Raw genomic sequence first — 20,296 nt, forward strand, 5'->3', positions numbered from 1 at the left:
CCTCGACCCGTAACCTTTTTCCTATGGCATATTTGAAGTTCGCTATATAGTCTTTCACAGACCCATCAGCAGGCCAAGGAACTACCCAAAGTATTGCTGAGCCATCGAGTACAGAAACATTTGCACCACCAGCAACTCTATCAGACATTTCAACTTGGAGAATTTTCTTCAAGGTAGATTTAGATTTTGCAATCCTCATAGCTCCAGTATCATCAAACATGGACGTTGGAACTGGCGCAAGTTCATGGCCAAGCACATCCTTTATGTCAATGTCCCGCCCACTAACCTGTAGGCCAATCACCCTTGCGTAAATCAAATTGGTATCAAATACTTTAACAGCTCCGACCTTCACATGCTTCCTTGCATGATCCATAGTAACAACCTTTTTCTTGATGGTTCATAAAGTCCCTGCGGTAACCGACTTTCGAAAACTGTCATTAGTTCAGTCCCGATTGTGACAGCATTGTGGACATTGACTTCAGTTGAACCAATCTGGCCGCTAACTACATTGACTATACCACTGGGGTGTGCCGCAGAATCTAAAGGATTAATGCAAGTGTCGAGTTTTTGTCTGATTCCATCTCGGTCTTTCTTGTCTTCAGCAATCCTGGCTTTTGCCTGTTCTTTGTGTGTTGTCACCACCTTACTTTGAGTGTCCTCATCCGTCATGTCATCCAGATCAGATTCCAACCTGCTGCATGCATGCAAACTAAGGGCCCATACCTTCAGCGTTTCTGGCTTAAGCGTGATGCCAACTATCCCCCCAGGAGCATGCCCATACCGCATGAAGGTCGTCTCAATCATCATGTCGCTCCAGATGCCATTCCATAAGCCAGCAGAATGGTGCATAACATGATCACCCTTCATAAAGTGTGACAACACCTCTTGTGGTAGCCGTTCCATCTCACGAAGGTAGCACAACCCATATCTCGCATAGTTCACATGCCCCGCAGCAAAGAAGTATGGTAGCATTTGCTTGTAGGTTGCCAGATGAAGTGGCCAGTCACCTTCGCGCTCAGCCCGTACGAACATCATGGTGAGCAGGACAGGTTTAATCAAGACATCGACCCAAAGTTTGGTAGTTTGACTCTTGCTGGCTTCGGTTTCGAGAATTTGCATGAGGTCACCACTGCAATATAGTGGTTTATCCTGAATGATTCCGCGAAGTGCCTCTTCAGCTACCATTCGTAATGCTCTGACGTTCTGGGGAAACTTTTTTCCAGTGAGCATTTTCAACACACCGCCAAACACAGAGGACATTATATCTGACAGACCGGTATCAGCCATCAGTGTTTCGATAGATCCAATGAAGCTCATTAGAGAGTGCATCCCTCCCAACCGTAGAATAACATTTGAGAACCTGTCTGGATAAGTCCACTGAACTTCTAGAGCGACCCTGTACAGCTGCAGATCACAAGTAAAAACTACGAACTGTTGCCCGATATTGCGTGTGTAGTCCTGTGCACAGGCTATTGATGTCATCATGGTATCTGGGTGTGACGGGATCATATCTATTAAGGGAAGGTAAATAGCCTTCGTCTTTGGTTACAATACAATACAATAAGTTTTATTTCAAGTCGGCAAGACACAAACATATGCAACATAAGCTCTGATGAGCTTTTTAACCGACCGTTAACAAATGTATATGAGATCAACAAGAGTAAAAATAGCTATAAAAGGGAAAAAGTATTAGATATTTCTGCATTATATATCATCTAAAAGCACACATATTAAGCATATCTAAAGCTGTGGAAAACGCTGCTGATCCTGACCAGTGGCCTAAAAACTGCTATAAGAACTTATGTAAATAAAACACTGAATTATCAATACCAGCACAAAAGTGCGACTGCAAAGAAAAATGGTTTTAAGAAATCAATTATCCCCCCAAATCAGATTTGAGAAGAACTGATCAGCAACTTTCTCACAGAGGGTAACTACATTAGTTAAACATTCTCAGTAACATATTAAAACATTTAATGAAATCAGAAATAAGATTATACGACACATGTAAAACAGAATGGATGTTATGATGTCCTAAACAATTTTACATGCATGGAACAAAAGCAGAAATATTGACTGCAAAGATGCAACAACTTTGTCACAAGCAAGCACAACTCAAAAATAATAAGCACAAGTTGACATGCAAACATACAAAGGCAAGCATAACGCATAAACTGAAAAAGGCAGAAAGCAAACAAAATATTATTTGGGTATACGCACCTGTGCTGTGATTAGGTTAGAAAAAGAGAAAAACAATAATTTAATTTGATGAGGAATTACAGGCAATGCATCTACAGTTTTGACCATTCCAGGAAGCAGCCATAAGATTTAAATTGATTAAAGTTTGAACATGTTCTGTAGTTTTCTGGTAGTGAGTTCCACAGCACAGAGGCAGCATATCTGAAGGAATTCTTACCAAATTTAGTTGTTTTCACTCTAGGGATTTCCAAAATATTTGTGTATCTGAAATTATATTTAGATTTTCTTTTATGTACTAATTCTGATAAGACAGGAGGTGCTAAGTTATTTAGTATTCTGAAAGTTTCTATTGCCATGGTTTTCATTCTTCTTATATGTAAGCTTGGTAAGTTAACTTTAGCTAGTAGGTTATTGTACGATGATTCATAGTCGTTGAAGACAAATCTTAGAGCTCTTTCCTGATTTTTTTCCATTTTTTTAGTATTATCTTCAGAACAAAAATGCCATGACATTGGACAGAAGTTAAAATTTGAAATTATAAATGTATGGAATATAGTAAGCTTATTTAATTTACTTAAATAAGACCCAATTCTTTTCAAAACATTAAGTTGTCTTGCTGCCTTTTTACAAATATTACTTATATGAACATTAAAATTTAACTGATAATCTATGTCTACACCGAGCAGCTTAACAACTTCATCGCAGGTAATATCAGCTGGACCTATATTAAAAGTTGTTTTTTTTTCAAAAGTTCTTTTTCCAACAGCTATAGCCTGAAATTTATCTGGATTAGCTTGCATACAATTAAAATTAAACCATTCAATGAGAATTTGACTTTCTTGTTCTAAAACGTTTTTAACTTCATTAAAATCAGGTGAACTAAAAGATAGTGTGTTGTCATCTGCGTAATTATAAAGTGTTCCTTTCTGTATGAAATAGAAAATATCGTTAATAAATACATTAAAAAGTAAGGGACCTAGTATGGAGCCTTGAGGCACACCTTTCTTTATATTTTTCCATGAGCTGACGACATTACCAATTTTGATTTGCTGTTTGCGTCCAGTGAGATACGATTGAAGAAGAGTTGTTGCTGATTCGGATAAGCCATATGCAGATAGTTTACTTAATAAAATGTTATGAGGTAGGCAGTCAAATGCTTTTGATAAATCCATTAGGATAGCTGCTAAGTATAAATTTTGGTCTAAGGCATTTTTCCAATCTTCTAGTAATTTTAAAAGTGTAGTTTGGCAACCATGGCCTTTCCTAAATGCACATAAAAAGTTATCAAAGATACTGTCAAAATAGTCAGAAAGCTGTAAGGACATAACTTTTTCAAATATTTTAGATGGAATTGGTAAGATACTGACTGGTCTATAATTTGATTTTGTCATTGTGTCGTTTTTCTTATGTAGAGGAGTAACCTGGGCTTGCTTAAGTTTATCTGGGAATACTTGTGTTGATATTGAAAGATTGACCAGGTCTGTTATTGGTTCAACAAGTGACTGCTTACCTAATTTTAATAATTTTACTGATATTTTGTCTGCTCCTGTGGCTTTTTTCACATTAAACTTGTCAATAATTTTAGAGACAGTCCCTGAGTCAGTACTCTTAAAGCTAAAATTACTATCTATGTTTTCTTGTTTTATTTTATTTAAACTTGGATGGTTATTCTTATCAAAAATATAATCCTTCCCTATACTATCTGCTACATTTACAAAATAGTCATTAAAAATATTTGCAACTTCCCTATTTTCAGACACTATTTTTTCATTTTCAGTTAAAATTATTTTGGGTTGTGAAGTACTTGATTTATTTGACAAGTAAGGTTTAATTGTATCCCAATGTTGTGCTGAATGACCCTGTCGACGTGCATCCCCAGTATTGTACCCATTGTACTCAGGACAATCTAGTGTGCTGTTCATGTCTTGAAGGAACGCAAAGTCCATCTCACTGGCTCTTCCCTTTGAAATTACTTGTTGTGCCAGCATACGCAAGGGCTGAACTGATCGTTTGGGGGTGTTCTGTGGCATCGGAGGCTTCTTGGGACCATCATATCTCTTTATCTCGACGTCATACTCGAGTGGCTCAACCATGTCTTCCTTTTTCACACCTAATGGTGTCTTTTTGGACTGTTTCACTACTGTTACTATCTGGTTGTGTGAGCAGCATGGCAAGGGAATGGGTGGATGACTTTCCGTTTGGAGACGATATGTCAGTATCAAAATTGTCAACAATAACTTGAACCAAGCTTGAACTTGAATTTGATAGGCCTGGAAGTGAACGTTCCATGGTTGTGGCTTTGGCAGCTGAATGTTTAAAACGTCGTACTTCATCGTAGGTACATGTAACACCATACTTTTGTAACACGTTAATAAGTTTTTTGGATCTACTCATCTTGATGCCAAGAGTAATTTGCAAACTAGTGGGATGGTTTTTCATTACCCCAGTTACCATTGAACCAATGAGAAGTGCAGGTAGTGCCCTATCTAGGTTAGGAGACAGCTTCCCTAACAGTTGGATCAAAGTGTCACTCACTGTCTCTTTCATTTTGTCGGTTAACACTAGTATCATAACAATCTTTATCTAATGTTATTTGTTTCACCTCATGCCTGATGACTTTGCACAGTTTGTTGATTGTTACATCAATGTCATCGGTCTCGTCTTGAACCAATCGCATACATTTTGCAGCTATAGATCGCAAGCTAATAATGTCTGCTAACCCTGGAGACTTTAAAGCCACCAACTCATCTCCGAAGCGTTCGCATAGGTTTGGGACAATTAAACGACGTGTCAGCCTATCACCCCCGAATTCTTTGTATGCTTCATGCAACTCAACTGAATTCAGGAAGCCGGACGAGTCTTTGATCATTACAACAAGTGATTCAAAGGCACGATCAATGTTAACTTGGCTATCAGACTTTGTTGCAGCTGAAGCCACATTTTTTTCTGTCAAGAAGATATTTCGGCAATCCACATGATACCTTGCATCAGCTGCGTGAAGGTCACTTACAGTGCTATGTACCCTTTGCCGCACAACTTCTGATAACTCATCTTGACGCCGTTCGCAGGCTTCAAGTATAGTTTGCTTGAGTGACTTCTTGCCACCTGCGCTGCCTATTTCCCGACATGAATATGCTGGTCGCCAACGTTTTGGGTTTTTCGGATCTTTTTCAACCACACAAGTTTCACCACAAAACAAACAATGTACTTTGAAGATAAACCCTGGTAGTGATGACCGTCTCCTGGTCTTAGGTGGAATGTAAGACGAGTAACTTTCTGGATTCTTCCTTTTTTGCCTTTCAACCTGGAGGCTTGAAGTGTATGTTGAAGCACAGTTTCTATGACATTTAACTGTGCATTCAGGATTTTCACTAACTTTTTCTTCAAGAAGTTCATGATACCTGTCCCCGTAGATTTTGCTATGCTTGATAAAGTTTTGAATCCTGACAGGACCAGTGTCTTTCAACGGTTCAGTCTTATTCTCACATCCAAATTTGGACACGAAAAAGCACCGTTCTTCATGCATGTTTTACTATTAGTGATCGTCATTCGGGCAGCACCTGAAAAGACAATAGTGAATTATTAGTGCCCGTCTATTACAATATGATATTTACATAATACTTAGTTCTTATGGATAGCTTGACCCCTAAAACCTAGGTATAGAGACAAAAATCACCTTCCTATGATGAACAGGTAGGGAGTTATGGTCATTTATATGTAATGGCGGCCATCTTGGACGCCATCTTGAATTTCTCAAATTGCTCAAGGGTGACAACATGTCATCAAGCAGTTTCTGAAAATAGAGACCCTTGGCTACCAAAATCAACAGTAAAAACAACAACTTAATACAACAATGCAAGGTTAAGGGGAAAAATGGCAGTTGGCTCCCAGACTATAGTATCTGTTGAAACGAAAATAACAATTAGAAGATTTTAAAAATAATAGTATTTGCGTGCATCGGTCTTGAATCTAGTTTTTGAGATGAATATTATACTGACTTTGTGGCCGTTGTTTAACGAACTGATTTTATGTCACAAAAATACTTCAAGCACTAAATAGCCTCTTAAGTTGTGGAGAAATTTACTCATACAATCTTTAAAGCCTGATTTGTAAATGTCATACTCAGGGAACATCACTCTAAGATAAATGGCTGTATTTAATGCAAAATACGAAAGATAATGCAACTCACCATGAGTGTCAGGTGTACCAATATATTAGAGTAAAACTTCTCGAACTGTATAAATAGTTCACTCAACACACCGAGAGACCAACGGACCACATGGTGAATCCAATATACACGTCTTCAAGTTTTGTTTGACGGGATACGATAAATAACAATTTGCAGAGAAAATGCAACCACACAATATATTTTTCAATATTTATTGGAAATAACATTCGGCTAAATACATACATCCAGAGTATAAAAGTGTCGCTTGTATTGAGACGGTTCATTCAGTATACACACCTGGCTTACTATCAACGATCAGAGCTTTGCTTTGGTACATCAGTTGTCAGTCAACTAAACAGACACTGTATAGGTACGAGAATATATGTTTTAATCATAAAACGAAGATACTATAATCTTACTAGATTTTACCTCGTTGTTGTTTTGTTTTCATGGTGATTGGAACGTGCTGGTGATGTGGGAGCGAGTTTCGTTACCCTGTGAATGCTTGGACCTAAGTTGCTTCGCACCATGAAGTGCTAACAATATGTCGTATATTTAAGAAATGAATTTTCGGACGCCAAGCGTACTTTGACCAGACGAATTGCGTTCATATCCCTGAATATGACATAAATCCCGCAATTTATTACTTATATTTACACCAAAAGTTCATTATTTCATTCAAAAATTGTTAAAACAATACTTCGTTTCAAATAAGAAAACTTTTTAGTAATGCACCAGTCAATTGTTACCACGCCCCACTCCCCTCAGGTCAGGGGGTATACCGGGGATAGCCGGGAATATGTGCCGTGTTTTTACCTTTTAGGTGACTCGGCAGTGCCGGGTGAATGCGGTGGTTTTGTCTTCGCTTTGAATATAGTGGGGAATGGGCATTACCTATGGTCCCTGGGGTGCGGGGGCATTTGGCGGGGATTTTACCATCTGTTCGTCCGCGCAAGGCGGGGATTTTAGCAGGGGTTGGTTGGCCCGGAGTCGAAGTCCCCGCTATTCCCCGGACCTGGGGAGGCCTTGGTTACAGTTGACTGGTGCATAATCCTTTCTTACACATTCAGTAAATAGAACGACCCGACCGGAAACATTTTATCCAATGACGTCACAATAACGCGGGTAAAAATCAACCACTTGATATCACTTTTAAAGGTAAAATGTAAAGACCTATGGCAAAAACACATTAACATATCATTATTTAACAATTTCTAAAATGTTGATTTATATTTAACGGGACTTGTTGAGACAATACAAACAATAACAAGATGAACACTTTTTATGTAAATTGTTATGCGATGAATTGCGACCCGAACATATCCGAAAATGTTGCGTTCATCAGATGATAACTGCAATTGCCCAAAGCCAGTTTATTTAAGGAATGGAAGTTGGGTGTAAATATTACTGTTTAAGCCTTTGTTGCCATATAACCCTTGATGATAATTAATGTCACAATGTTTTGACTGCTGAGCTGTCTTTATACTTATAATTACAATTCAGTAAATGTTTCATGACGTTTGATTTACATTCCAATAATGAAATTGGTAATTCGAAATGTGTCTACTACAGATCACGTTTTTGATTCAGGTCTCGGTTTCCGACTTGTGGTAAGCTACACACATATTATCTGGACTTCGTTTTATGAAACATTATCAGCCTGCAGCCGATGTGACAGGATCCGATTTATCATTCTACATTATATTTATGTAAATGAAGACGAGCAAAATGAAACTCGATAGACGATAAGCCTATCATATTATTACTTATTGTACTTTAATGCATTAAGTTTAAGCCTACTCGTTTGGCAGAATTGCGCGGCATAAGGCTACTTACATTTATAGGTACATCAAAGGGATCAATACATATCAGCAAGATCAGTCATAGGTCCGGTAAATTTAACTTTTATTTTCACCGATATTAGTATACAACCTCTTACATGTACAAACATACATTGTTTAAAGGTGTATGTTATATTCTGAGTTATACTCGCTGGTCATGTCTTTTCAGATTTCTGTTTATGTTAAATAAACGGCGTTATGCATTACCTGACTGATTGCAAGATTACTGTAAGGGTCAGAGAACGTTCCCCTTCCCATGAGTGAAACACTATATGTTTTACTATGCTTGAACAGGGGCGGTAGAACGGGCCACCTACGAGAATAAAACAAAACAAAAACATGTGTGAATAACTCGAAATGTCGCCATATTAATGTATGTAAATGTGAGTAATCTATACTTCCAACGTTTCAATTTTTTTGTTGTTTTGCTTTATTGTAGGTGAAATTGTCAAGTAACTATTATATTTTAATATGCTGGTAAAACATCCGTCATCTTTCAAGCACTGAACATTAGGATCCGAACAAAAACATCAATTATTTTTCGTCAAATTATTGTCAAAGCAACACACTCCAACATCGGAATGTAATCAGACTTTTCAATCACTTTTGTATAAAACAAAGGCATAGCATATTTAGAAAAAAATGGTCTACTAGGTGTTGATACACGAGTGGTAACGTGTTTAAGTTGTTTAAGCTGTTATTGCTTTGCTGTAGATAAACCTGTAAACAATCAAAATAGTTCTGGTAATAAATCCGTAACTTTTAAACGTTTGACTATAAGATCCAAACGAAGGCATTTGAACCTAAAACCATATATTGAATTAATCTAAAAAGTACTGATAAGTATGTCAACAATCAATTTCCGTAAGAAGGGACGACGCTGGTACCAGTGACCTCAATGAACATACGCATACACCCCAAATCGTTATTACGCATCATCCTGGAGCAACCGAATGTTGACGTACCGATAATCAGCCCCAAATTAGCAAGCTGGTCAAGTAAAGGTCATAACAGTTCAGGATGCACTTTTTCGGGTACAGAGAATAAGGATACTTGATAGTTCGAATGTTAACATTGCCAGAACTGTATTCGAGATCAGAAACTATGTTAAATGAATAAATAGAAAACTTGATAATTTGGAGCTTTCAAACTATCAAAAAACTTGATAGCGCTGAGATAAAAGAACAAAACAAGCAATTATCTGCCACAGTGGTAAATCTTGCGAACATAAACTCAACGAGATTATCAGACACCAAGAAAGGCAAGATATACCTATTCATAAAAGCAACCTGAAATTCTACGGGATCGAGTTAAACTCCAATGAAAAAAATACAAACAGAAGACACACGTTGTGCTTATATATTGAGTAATTTTGGTATGAATACTGATGGTATACAATTTCATTATGTGCATAGGGTATTATTCAAGCAAACACATCCAGTTCTTGCTAGATTGTCTTCTATGAAAGATCGTGATATAATTCCAAACGTAATCCGAGACAAGCGAAAGCCCTACAATGTAAACAGGAGAGTCGTCGAAGATCTGCTTGATCTGTTATGAAAGCTCGAACCGGATTGTTTCCATTTATGCAAAAGTGCATTCAGGGCTGGAAAACTACAAAATACAAACTTGACACACTTCTCGTTGAAGGAAAATTATATGAATATGACTTAGATGCAAAGGAGCCTGTTTTGAGTCAAAAATTAGGGTCAGGCCGAGATCCAGTACACAATTATTATGAATATAGGACACTATAATGCATCTTTGTTCTTATGATATTCAAGGAATAAAAAACGTTATGCAGTGCGATTGAAATAGTAGCTATCTACGAAACATGGCAAATTTAGCAAAATGAATTTGATAAATTTTTAAACGGGTATAGAAGTTTCTATAAAGGAGTATAAGTTATTGTAGGAGAGGCTCAGGTGGAGTTTTTGTTTATGTGAAAGATAACTTAGCGAAGATTTGTACCCGCAGTTATGAACAATTCGAAGAGTGTGTTATTATATATATATATATAGCAAAGACATATACGGGCAATGACAATGACCCTATGTTATGTAACTGTTGCATGTATATTCATAATGTTCATTGAATATTGAAAAAAAATGTTGATATGTCATCACAATGAGAATTAATAATGTATATTTGATTTTGAGGCCTTGTATTGCGAATTAAATAATTCGTATTCGTTTAATTCGCATGTCATTAGAAAACATTTCCTTCCTTTATGCAAACTAAATTTGTATACAAAGCTATTTATAATTAACAATATTATTGTAATTGTATTAAGAAAACATGTGTCAATATCTGAACGTTCTCTAAATTAACGCACGGGCCAACATTTGGTTATTGTACAAAGCTAATTATGTGTGTCAAGTGCGTCTCGTCGAATTCTGTTCTCGGCTTGCAAGTATTTACTACTCCCAATTTGTTCACCACTTGTAAAAATCAGACATTGCGTAAAAGGTATTTTTCAGAGTATTTCGATATGTCCTTGTAACTAGTAACACGAGAACTTTATTTGCATTTTTATACCAAATAGGGGTTTGAAAACTATTAAAACCGTCTCATAGAAAGGGCAATAAATATAAAGTGACAAATAAAAGGGAAAAACATTTCATTTTCGTATTTTTTCTTATTCATATTTTTTACATTCCACAGAGGTCCATACAGATTGCAAAATGGTAGCTTTTACAAATATTAATGGTAAATGAAAATTGTATTGGTTAAAACTATTTTTACAGAAGAATAACTCGGATTGATAAAATTATTTTAAAGATAATCTCATTGGCTATGTGAATAACGTAGTTGTTGAACAATGTGACACATATTTAATTAAGTGATAAACGTATTCACACAAATTATTTCATAATGCAGTTTAAAAAATGTGAACATTGAATTCAAACTGTAATGGCATTTATTCCATAAAGGCGTATTGTCTCGTTAGAATAATGAAAGATATGTCTAACCATTTTGACATCCATGCCACTTTTGATAGAAAACTGTTGTTGTTTTTTACTTTGTTGTCGTTTTTTTTCAAATACTGTTTTTTCAGCTATTATAATAAATGGTTATTTCTAAACAAAATAAATGTACACCTACTAAGAATCTATATTTGTAGAAAAATTGGTTTACTTTGATCCCATAGCAAGAGGGGTCATTTACACGGCAACTGTAATGGCAACTGTAAACTGAATTGTCACGGTCCTAGTTGTATTTTTGTTCATTTAATGCCTCCTTAGGAGTGGCCGTACTACCCACATTTGAAATGGTATTGATCTTCTTTTTAAAAAAAGGCATACCAATATACAATCATATTAGGTTGTATTGTAAATAGTCATTAGAATATTACTGAAATTGTTTTACATCGCAAACAATGTCAAGGCATAGCAAACTATACCATGTTTATGTTAAACACGTCCCGTATATATATAGTGTAATAATAATTTAAATTATGTTACCATTTCAGACACTGTTAAACACATCACCAAGGTTTTACATTATTAAATCACTGTTATGCCATGTTTCTATTTTTCATTGTTCAGTCCATTATGGTAAAAGAAAAATGCAGAGGATGGCAGACATGTAATCATTAAGTTGTAATATATGGTTCGATTGCGTGTAGTTTACCCCATGAACAAATTCACCCATTCGCTGCATTCAATGTGTTTATTTTTTCGAATACGAACTTAAGAAATAAACGTTGCATCCATTAAAGCTGTAATAAATTGCAAACTATCTTATTTTGGTTATTTTTTTCTGTCTTTGCAGATAACCATTGGTTTGAAAGTCATACTGATTACTTTGCCATTCAAGACAACTTGAACAAGTGTTTTTTTAAATACATTTTATAAGTTGAAAATCGGTACTTAGTGAAATTATGCTTAAATGATGTCACACGAAATGTCTTATTTCTATTTTGTCTTCTTGTGTCTTTCTGTCGATATTATTTTTGATTAAACCTTAAAAAAACATCCCTTACCTAATATGATTATAAAAAGCAGATTAACCAAACTAAGCTAACGCGACGTGGTCGCTTTGTGACATACTCTCACGAAATAATATTTTGACTGAAACCCATCACTCAAAACAAGTTTGAATTTGGAGACGGGTTTGTTATTCCATCAATTATTACATGGGGCCAAGTTAATCGTATTAAACTGTATGTAACAAAGTATAATACAGTTACTAGAGAAATATTTATTTTAAAGAAGTAAATAGCAACAGTCTAACGTTCGACTGAATTTATTTCAAGTGTCTGGCAGTGTTTGCAAACATTGCATAACATGTGATTGTTGTAAGCATTTAGTTTAATTATAATATAAAACAATTGAACAATCAAACAAAATTCATCATTTGCATGTTTTAAATGTTGTTTTTATTATAGAACAGAACAGAAAGATGATTTATTTGGATTTATTATACAAATCAATATATCAAATACATTTTGTCGCCGGCAGTGGCGTTGTCATCACAACGTTTTAACCTTTAACAACTTTGACCTCCTTATATTAGAAACGCAATTAATCTGCTGGAAAGAGCTACAATTATCTAACTACAGACCTGTTAGTAATCTGTCGTTTCTCTTGAAACTCATTGAAAAAGCTGCTCTCTTCAGATTCAATAGCCATGTAGATGAACACAATCTGTTACCAAAAAACCAATCTGCTTATAGACGGCACCATTCCTGTGAAACGGCGTTACTTAGACTAGTTAATGACCTTCTTGATGGTATGGAAAAGCAAGAGGTTACAGCCTTAATTGCTATTGACCTAAGCGCCGCCTTCGATACAGTAGACCATAAGATTCTACTTGAGGTTCTACAAAATCAGTATGGGATAAATGGTAGCGTATTAGCCTGGGTCGACTCGTACCTGCGCCCACGTAGTTGTTGTGTAAAAATCGGTTCTACTAAATCTAATCCACGATCTCTGGAGTGCAGTGTACCTCAAGGGAGCTGTCTCGGCCCGTGGCTTTACCTAACATACGCGGGGACTCTTTTTGATGTCATTCCACCAACTATTTTCGTCTACGGCTTTGCCGACGACCATATAGCTAGTAAACGTTTTCGGCCAACTTCAGTAACTAATGAACTTACTGCAATAACCAAACTGGAAGAGTGTGCTGTTACCATCAACAACTGGATGAACACATATAAACTAAAAATGAACACTACCAAAACAGAATTTATAATATTTGGGAGTAAAGCACAACTAAATAAATGTCGTACCACAGACATTGATATTGCTGGTGACACTATTCAAAACGTTAAGTGTAAACGGTACCTAGGCGCATATTTAGACGAATGTCTTCGGTTTACCACTCATGTCAAAACAAAATGTAGAGCAGCAATGTTGAACTATTTAAGAATAAAAAAACATTCGCAAATATCTGACAGAGGACGCAACTAAAATTCTAGTTCTTTCATTAGTGATATCTCATTTAGATTACTGCAATTCTATTTTGTATGGTATCTCTGAGACCGAAATACAGAAATTGCAGAGAATTCAGAATATGTGCGCCAAACTTGTTTTACGTCACAGTAAATATGACAGTTGTAAGGAATCTTTGTTCAAACTGCATTGGTTACCTGTCAAAGCTAGAATCAATTTTAAAATTTTATGTACAATGTATAATTGCTTAATTGGCAATGCTCCTGTTTATTTAACTGAACTTTTAAACAAGCCAGTGTCAACAGGACGTAATCTTAGATCTGTTAAAAATGTAGAATATTGCTTTTCAACCCCTTTAACAAACGGAAAACTTTTAATGATAGGGGTTTCAGTACAGTAGGTCCAACGTTATGGAATAAGTTGCCTTTGTATATTAGACAGTCTCCATCTTTGGATGTTTTTAAGAAAAATCTTAAAACTCATTACTTTAGAGATTTTTACTCGTTAATTTAATGATAACTACATTGAATGTATTGGTGCTGTTTTTACTGAGCAATAAGTAACATTTAACTTGTGCCAACTGGTTTCATAGAACTGAATGCTTTATGTCATGAATACTCAATATTTCCTATTGCTGTTTTTTTTATTTTTTAACATGATGTTGTTTGTCTTTTACTGATGAATGTAAAGTGTATCGTATTCATTTGATGATAATGTGATTTTACATTTTATCATTTTGCATATTTTACTATGATTGTTTTATTGTAAAACGCCGTTGAATATGTTTATAGAAACAGGCGTTTAATCAAATAAAATAGTTTCAGTTTCAGTTTCAGAAAGATCTGTTTAACGATTCAACTTCTGTGAGCTTAAAAACGTCACTAATTTTGACAACAATTGGATGATAAATACTTAAAATCTGGTTTGTACAAGACAATAGACAACTAATTGAAAGGAAAGTAATAATTTTGCCTAATTGCTTTGCGCAAATCGCGTATAAGACATCCAGACAATATCTAGTTGCAATAATGAGCCTCTATGATTTGGCTTCGTTTTAAAATGATTTATTATTAGAAATGGTAGTTTTAAAATAAACGTATTCATCGTTTCAAATGTCAACACTATAAATAGTATATGGCTGATTGGATTATAGCATTTAAGTCAGAATCGACAATCGAGAAATACTGGCGACAGAGTCCTTTTTTAAACAAGCAACATGTTATTGTTATCAGAAATATCGGAAACGTTTTCAAAGCAAATATCAACAGCATTCTCTACAGGCAGGGTAATTGACCATGTTTTCATGTGAAAGCGTTGCTAATGTCAGTATTTGGCCATAATATAATGGTATTTAAATGTGTGGCACCAACGCCGTCAGTTCGATCCTCGATATAGTATTTTATACCACACATATGACACGGCACCGGGTTACACACTTTATTACTACGTTTCCTTACATGTTCTGATGACGTGCATACTGTTAAATTGAAAAACCAGAGCACAAATCAAGTCGATTTTCCTGGTTTTTCACATTATACACCCTTTACTTAATATGAGACCTAACCTACTAAACGCAATGTTTTAAAATATTTTTATCAATGTTTATATTTTTTGTCTAGAACATTGGAACAATATGTAATAAGCAAAATATGGCATCGTACTCACATTCAAATCATGGTGAATATCGCCGATTATTCCATCGATATTTACTTCTCATAAAAAATGCTTTATATCTTAACATTGTTAAAGGCGCATTTACAGTTGTTAAAAAAGTGATATACCAACAACGCAACACAACGATACCGATGAGCAATTTATCAAACTTGACGACTGAACCACATGCACCATATCACATGTCTGAGCAAATATTAAAAACAGCCTTTACTGAAAATATATGGGACAAAATGTCCTTGTAAGCCGTATGTCGCATAACTTATGGGTCATTTAATGTAAATAAACTACCAAACGAATTGTAACGTACTTAAACTGTATTGATGTATTTAATGTAAAACATTTTTGATATTGATGGTTGTTCATTTGCTTTACATAACGGATTACTGCAAACAAATATTTGTAAATATTACATGTTTTGCCATAAAGCTTTAAATACTATTAAACTTCAATGAGTTTAGACTTGAACCTTAAAATGTTGAACAAATATTTTCGGACGTGAAATATGTGAGACTTCCCTTAAATGTCTAAATATGTTAACTTCGAAGTCACTTTTCAACATAACCGTGTCATCGTTCACTCTTCCAGTGTATCTAAATAACATTATCTTATCAGTCACATTCCAGTTGAATTACTTTTAGAATGGAACAAAGACAGATGTGAAACAAAGCTTTCTTGATAACAGCTGAGCTAGTTTCTATTGTGACTCTATAATATGCAAAAGTAAGACGTGTAATTTCCGTGAACTAGACAGTTTTAATCTCATTATATGACTTAACTTTTTGTTTGGAACATTACACGCTAAGGGTGTCACAAATAGAACGCTACGATTGTTTCTAACGGCAGCAGATTGATCTGTAGGGGAACCAGGGAAAGTATAATATCAAACACATCGCATCATTGGGTGATAGTTTGCTATACCTTCACATCGATCTTAAATGACATCGCGTCGATTCGACGTTGTTACTATTTTCGCCTGGTCTATTTTGGCCCAATTTTGTATTTCCTATTAGTTTTTTAAACACAGAGTGTAAATGTAGCATTACTAAATATATGAACAATATTTAATACAATTCCTTTTTGATCTCTTCGAAAAGAAAAAAAAAACAATGCATGAAATAATATTAACAATCCGACAACTTGAAGTTATCCAACAAATAGCTGCAATAGTAATTAAACAGATTAATTCAATTAAATGCAGTAGTTAAGGGGTTTAGTAATAATGATATAAACGGTAATGATCGATATATCCGATAATCACGCTTACGCACCTGTGACCCTTTGTCCTCATTGACTAGCATATTTTCCATAATTACAAACACGTCTTACACCACACACATGCACACAAACGCACACACACGCACATGCACACATGCTTCCCTTTGTCCTCATTGATTAACATATTTTCCATAATACGCATGCACGTCTTACACCACACACGAGCACACACATACAGGCACATGCACACACACGTGACGTCTTTGCATAGGTTAAGGATTCCAAAATAATAACTTATCTGACACCGCTCGCGTCTTTTACGTTGAAAGAAAACAACACCAGATGTCGTTTTTATGGACCTAAAGATTGTGCACCCAAATTCGCAATTAATAATTATTTAAGTGTATATATTGTCAGGTGAAGTCTCTGTTTAATTCGACCCCGTGTCTAGATTTTATCAAATCAATTAAGTTTTCATTATTTAGATCATTATAGTATAAATGAAAATGTCAAATACGACAGACACATAGTCTCAAAGTGGTAACATGAATTGTAAAATATAGTTCCATTGCGTGTTGTGTGCTACGTAAACTAAGTAACAAACTCACGAATTCGTACACTGTCATTGTTCTTATTCGTTTCGTAGGGTAATACGATAGTTACATGCTGGATCTGTTACAAGTAAAAGGTTAACTCTTAAACCAGAAAGAGGGGTTGTTCTCTTCCACATACCACTGATGTTAGATGGAACTACTTATTCAAACCAAGACTGCTATATTCATTTGATATATAAGGTCTCAACAGCAAACGGTTTAGCCTTTAAGGCAGAGGATGTAAACCTTATATAAATTTCAATAGCTGATGATCCCATATGTTCGTATCATTTGGAAGGCTTCAATAAAATCTGTATTGGTATATGTATACTGTATATTCTGTTATCCCTATAACTCTTTCAAGTTATAACAACCTTTTATGGGGTCAAAATATAACATTATTTTAAAAAGCTCTATGACTCAAGCTTTGTTGTGCATTGAAAGCTTTAAGCTTTTGAAATTTTGACCTGTAACATACCTTACAAGGACCGTGAGAATAAAATATGATATTACGAGAATCGAATTTTAATGAGTTGGGACAAAATAAATATCATTTTCTGGCGTTTTTAGCAATTAAATTTGACCTTGAACACCACATATAAACATACCGTATATTTCAGTCTCTAAATTACGTGATTTTTGATACCAGAACGAAACGTCTAATGTATTTTCTCAATTAAATATTGTTTTTATATATTTGACATTGTATATTATCAGATTGTTCTCGGTGAAGTACAGCAGTGTCATTTCTAAAGGGATATTATTAAGAATATGTTAAGCACTAGTGAAAAAGAATGCTGAAAGAAAGTAGGATACCTGAACCTGTCCAAGTTGCATATCATGCCGCGCAATTTCGATGGCCCATAATCGGTTCCATTGTTTTGTCAAATACGTAATACAAACTCCTGCATGTACATGTCCATTTCCACTGGGAACATATTCACGACTGGACAAATTTCGCCTTTCGAGACTAGAAACTCTTTCACAAATGTAATGTGAATACTGGTTGTTTGGTCGTAGTGCTTTTGTTGTTCGTGCAATCCTGGATGTCAACTACGGAAAACGGGCAGGAATGTTATCGTTGTTTGGGGCATTCTTAAATAGAGTAATCGTGATTTTATTTACTAAAATGACACTGTGAATGGCGCAGCACAGTTATCAAATTGAGGCATAAAGAAAGGGTTTGAGTTTATACATAGAAGTATGTCATCAATGTTATCATAAAAAAGGTCGGGATTGGAACTATAAAAAATAAATCGGCAAATTGTCTGTCCGGCAGACTCTCACTTAAGTTCATGTCTAGTAACAGTTTATACTGTCCCTTAGTCGAAAGCCTGGACCTTGTACATTTCATATGCTCATACAGGCCTAAGTTTGTTCTCAATTTTTCCACTTTCCCAATTGTGATCTATTTTTACTCTGTCTCTGATTTTGAACTGCTTGAAGTTATTTCATTTGAACGTGTGTTTTTTAGATTTTAAATTAGTTTAGCGTCTGCTACGGATGGTATCTTGAAGTAAAGGAACAACATTTTATTCCTTAATTTTAGTGTTTGTGTTTGTTTTTGTTTTGATATTTGTAGTATTTAAATTTTGATATACTCATTACTGTATGATATGAATGAACAAAAACAAACGTTTTTAACTTCAGTCTATCATTAAAGTTTTTCAAAAGAAAATCAGCGTGATTTTAAAATGAAAACGTACATAAAAAGGTTGAATGCAATACGTATTGTATAACGTCATCGCGCGCGAGTTATCTTATCCGGGTTAGAAATAGATATCAAGGCCCGGTCAAAACGCTCAAACGCATGTCCGCTATGCTAGACTTGATTCTTTCAAAAGGACAAACTCAAAGGTTTTACCTTGTTAACATTCTTAAAATTTACATATTAACCTTAATTTAATGGAGTTACACCAATCTGCATCTGGCAGATACGCATAAATGTAATATTTACATGAAAATTACAGAAACAAGCTCAGTAGCCAAACATTTAAACATAAACCCCCTTTAATGGCACAGGGTAAACGCCAAAGACATATAACACAAACACAAACAATGCAGTCCATAATTACACTATATTAAAACTAGGAGTGTTTATCAAGGATTGTTAGGTACCGCCTTGGAACGGTCATGTAAATTTACTGGGGGTGTAAACCAGTTTGCAGGCACAACTTTACACTTATCCCAAAAATCCTGAATAAAGTAAAAACTTTAAAGGTAAATCTTATCAAAGAATGCATTAGCTTAAGGAAACTGAATAATAAATCACATAATAATAAACTACGGTCAACCCTAAGCACTTCAATGATAAGAGATCCCAACTCCATCTGCAGGCAAAGGAAAACAATTCAGAGTACCAAAGGCAAAATCTTTAAAAGCTAAGATGCAGTTATTATTTGAAAAATATGAGCATCACACATAGTCTGCCTAACCAAATAAAAAGTTTTAAACTGTGTGATCAAGTTTCATAATAAAAAGCATCATTGTACTAAAACTGGGTAAAAACAAAGGAAACATTATCAAAAACACAATCGGGAGGTTTAAGCTTAACATTTCGTCCGAATGATTACCTTAGTAACGTCCCTATCAAGCAGTAAAAACGGTTTTAAAGATAACATGAATTTGCAAAATGTCCATAAAATCAAAGCACTGAAAGTTTATTTATGAAAAGACGCCATATTCAACCTTATATTTTGTTTCAGGAATTCATCATCAAAAACAAGCAGGCAAGTACTTTTCAAAGTATTACCATTACAAACACGGTTTAAATAAAATTCAAACAATTCATTGAGTCTATCTGCCCAACTAGCTGCTGAAAACATTTTAATTTTACGAATTTTCTTTAAAACATCACTGTAAAAATCGGGATGGGCAATACCATTAGAAATCAGCGATTTCAGACTACTATTGTAAATTTAAATATCATTTAAATGGCCATTAACAAATTTAGAGAAAGTTTTCCTTAATTTATGATATCTGCAACCCTGTTTAAGAAGTTGTTTCCGTAATAAGTTTACTGCGAGAGCTGAAATTTTTGACATCTGTATATAATCCAGCGAATCTTATCATCTGTGCAATAAAAACACCATATGATGGTGAACTAGGAGCATATCCATCTAAAGAAGGGTAATTAATTATTTTGAAATTAAAATCATCACGTTAATCATAAAGATTGATATTCAATTTATTTTTCCTAACTTCGAGTTG

Source organism: Mya arenaria, chromosome 9, assembly GCF_026914265.1.
Source record: "Mya arenaria isolate MELC-2E11 chromosome 9, ASM2691426v1".
Taxonomy (NCBI): domain Eukaryota; kingdom Metazoa; phylum Mollusca; class Bivalvia; order Myida; family Myidae; genus Mya; species Mya arenaria.